Below are 3,553 nucleotides of genomic sequence, written 5' to 3' on the forward strand. Positions count from 1 at the left end.
GTGTCATTGTCATTCATTATTGTTTTTTAGATGGTAATTATCTTGTCAAGTAATTCAATAAGTTGATATACCCCTTTTTGTAAGTATGCTCTTTTTCATAATAAAAAATGTGATTGTGAAGCAAAATGATTTTAGGCTTGGCAGTTTGCTCAGAGGCAGACCCTGTCAGATGTGGACTTGCTCCTCTTGAATGGTAGAAGTCATTTACAATATTTATGGTGATTTGGACATAACATCCTANTAAGCCACCCAGGCGCCCCTTAATGCATATTTTTTAATACACCATTGAATTTAGTTTGCTGATATCTTCTGAGGAATTTTGCATCTATGTTTACGAGAAATGTTAGTCTCTTTTCTCGTAAAGAAATATCTTTGTTAGATATTGATATTAGGATAATGCACAAGTTAGGGAGAGTTCTCTNTTCTTTCTCTCGGCTTCTATCTCTGGAAGAGACTGTGGTGAATTGACATAGTTTCTTCCTAAAATGTCTCGTAGAATTCACCAGTGAACCCATTTGGACCTGGGGCTTTCTGTCTTGGAAGGTTATTAATAACTGATTCAATTTCTTTAAAGGTATAGGTCTATTCAGATTGTCTATTCCATTATTTTTAAGTAGAAAAGGAACTCAAATATTTAGTCAAACTGGATTTAGACTTTATATTATATATAAATGCTATTTATAAGTTTTGTGATTGCTTTTTGCACATTTAATTTAGCAGTGTTTTAAATTGTCTCACCTTTATGGAATCACACCAAAGTATTTAACCTAGTTTTCACATACTCTCTCTTATATTGTTTATATTGCTTTTAAATAGGAACTAAGTTATACAGTTATCAGAACGTGTATAATACTATAAACAGATATCGTAACAAACACAGATCATTCTTTGTAAACATTTATCTCTCCATGAGAGTGGGCTTACAATACAGTAGCCTACTAGTTCTGAGTCTTGCATATGCCCTGGGCATCAGTGGGCTTGCTTTATAGAGATCTTGGAGAGCACTGGTTAATTTGGTGATTTAGTTGAGTAGNTAGACATAGATTTCATAAATGAGCTCATTAAAGAACTTACTAAAGAACATACAAAGTATGGTGGTAAAAGGAAATATAAACTAGAAAGCACAGTTGGCCTGACATTTATTATCTCTCACTTAATCTTCCAGGACTTCAGTTACTTCCTTGTACAGTAGTGATCACAACTCTACTAAACCTAGTCAAGAGATGTTCTAGACTAGGGAATTATTTGGGATTCCTTGGGGGATGATAGAGGAAAAGGGAGAGGAAAACACAATTATAGTGCATTTAAACAGCTTTGCATCCATTATGTAATGCAATATTATCTTTAGACTACACAAGTTTAAGGTCCTTACTGTAATCAATCCAAAGTAAAAGGCTACTTCTGTGAAACAGGATTATTTTTACAACACAGCAGATGGCCAAGAATAATGACGTTAAAAATGTTTATATATTTTGAGAGAGAGAGAGAGAGAGGCAGGGAGAGAGACCGGGAAGGAGAGAATCCCAAGCAGGCTCCACATTCAGTGTGGAGCCTGACATGGGGCTCTACGTCATGATCATGAAATCATGACCTGAGCTAAAATCAAGAATCAGATGCTTAACTGACTAAGCCACCCAAGCACCCCAAGAATAATAACATTTTTTAACTTATTATAAATAAAATAGATTTTCTTAGGTGTTACCTGCTAGATGTCTTCACTCAAGACATCAACTTGCTTCTCTTAAAATGAAGCCTGTTTCTAAAAAGTAAAAAAGATTCCATGAGAATCATGAGCATAAGCAATGCACATCAATTCAGCTTTTAGAAAACTGATGTGCCCACCTCTGAGGTACACAAAAATACTAAAACATACGACCAAAAGAGCGTTCAGAGATTGGAATGATAATGACAGTGAATTGGTAAAAACATTGAAACATTAACATATTTGAGTAGGCACTGAAGAGCAGAATATATTGAGAGAGATATAAATATCTGCATATGTTTGTAATTCTGTTTTATCTTTCTTGTTTTATTAAAAGCGTGATATCTTGTCAAATAATAATAAAGATTATCAGAAACCACACCTTTGGGGCATCTGGGTGGCTCAGTTGGTTAAGTGTCAGACTCTTGATTTTGGCTTGGGTCATGATACCAGGGTCATGGAATAAAGCCCTGCATCAGTCTCTGCACTGAGTGTAAAGCCTGCCTGAGATCCTCTCTCTCTCTCTTTCCCTCTGCCCCTCCCCCCTCAAATAAAAAAATTAAAAGAAAAGAAATCACATTTTTACTCACTTCAAGACAGTAGTCAAAAAACAGAACTCTGGTGTTGATCATCCTGAGTCTATGCCAGCCATGAAAAATTGCTCCCTACAAGGGTCACCACCTTGTCTTTCAGTCTTAATTGTCAACTAATGATCAATACATTTCATTCTCTTTTACTTTCTACATGACCTACCAACTATTTTTTATAAATTGAACTTATAAAATTTTTAAATGTAAAGTGAACTTTACTTGTCTTTCACTTTAGTTCTGTCTTTCTATTAGCCAGTTATCTGGATTTCATTCAGAATAGCTCTTCCATCCAAAAAGCTGGGTAGATGGGATCTAACTTAAGATGTGGAGTCCCCTGGCAGAGCTCTTAAGCAACGTGGAACTGTGAAGTCCTGTGTACCAGCTCTAGCTTAAATGCCATGGCCTTCCATCATTCTTACTTAATTTCCATAGATGTAGTTAAATAAATGCTTCTCACTTTGTTGTAAGTCCTCTGATGGATCTCTAGAGACTTTGAGCTATTGTCTGTGCCATTTTGACCAGCTTAACAGATGTCTCTCCAGGGGTAAGATTTCCCCCAAACTTCTCATACTACCGTTCTGGAAGTCCCACCTCCCTCAGAATCTTAAAGATGGTTATTTGAGATACTGCTGGTAAGGCATCATTATGTTATCTTCATCTATCAATTAACATATCACCAGATGCATGAGACATAGTAAAACTAATTTAAGTGGGAGTGTAACAAACCAAGGTAGTTGAGAACCAGTGAGTCTAGAATACACTGATACTAGGTAAGGTTGACAATGCTAAGTGCCACTGGCACCAAACTCTGTGACAACTAGAGCCTGCTGAGAAGTGCACATGAAAGAAACACCACCTCCTGGGCAGCAGGTAACATATTGAAGGATAGGGCATAAGGTGGTAAATTTTTATTTGCTTAGCAGCTGCTTTGGTACCGCTATTTGTAGTAGAAGTTGAGCCCTGAGAGGCCTGAGATCATGTAGATCAGACGTTTCTCAAAGTTTAACTTGTATGTAATTTACAGATCCTGCTAAACTATAGATTCTGATTTAGGTCTGGGAGAGGCCCGAGCTGTGCATTTCTAGCAAACTCCCTGGTGATTCCAGTACTGCCGGTGTCCTTGGCCCACACTTGGAGTAGCAAGGATCGAAGGCACTAGGGATGGACTATACTGAACGAGCAGATGGGGAGAAGAGTAAGGGATGGGACCGACAGAGAGGCGGGACAGATACAGAGCTGATGAGGCAAGCCAGACGTGGAA

General features: G+C 37.5%; 1 long non-coding RNA gene across 1 annotated transcript in view; it reads right to left on the bottom strand.

The window, feature by feature from the left end:
• The window catches only part of LOC144232390 (uncharacterized), a 26,382-nt gene that overhangs the window by 21,813 nt on the left and 1,016 nt on the right, over positions 1 to 3,553 (bottom strand). Inside the window, exon 2 of the long non-coding RNA XR_013335383.1 lies at positions 1,703 to 1,759. This is a non-coding gene — a long non-coding RNA (uncharacterized LOC144232390). The remainder of the gene's footprint in view (positions 1 to 1,702; positions 1,760 to 3,553) is intronic.

Source organism: Crocuta crocuta, unplaced genomic scaffold, assembly GCF_008692635.1.
Source record: "Crocuta crocuta isolate KB4526 unplaced genomic scaffold, BGI_CrCroc_1.0 scaffold301, whole genome shotgun sequence".
Lineage (NCBI taxonomy): Eukaryota > Metazoa > Chordata > Mammalia > Carnivora > Hyaenidae > Crocuta > Crocuta crocuta.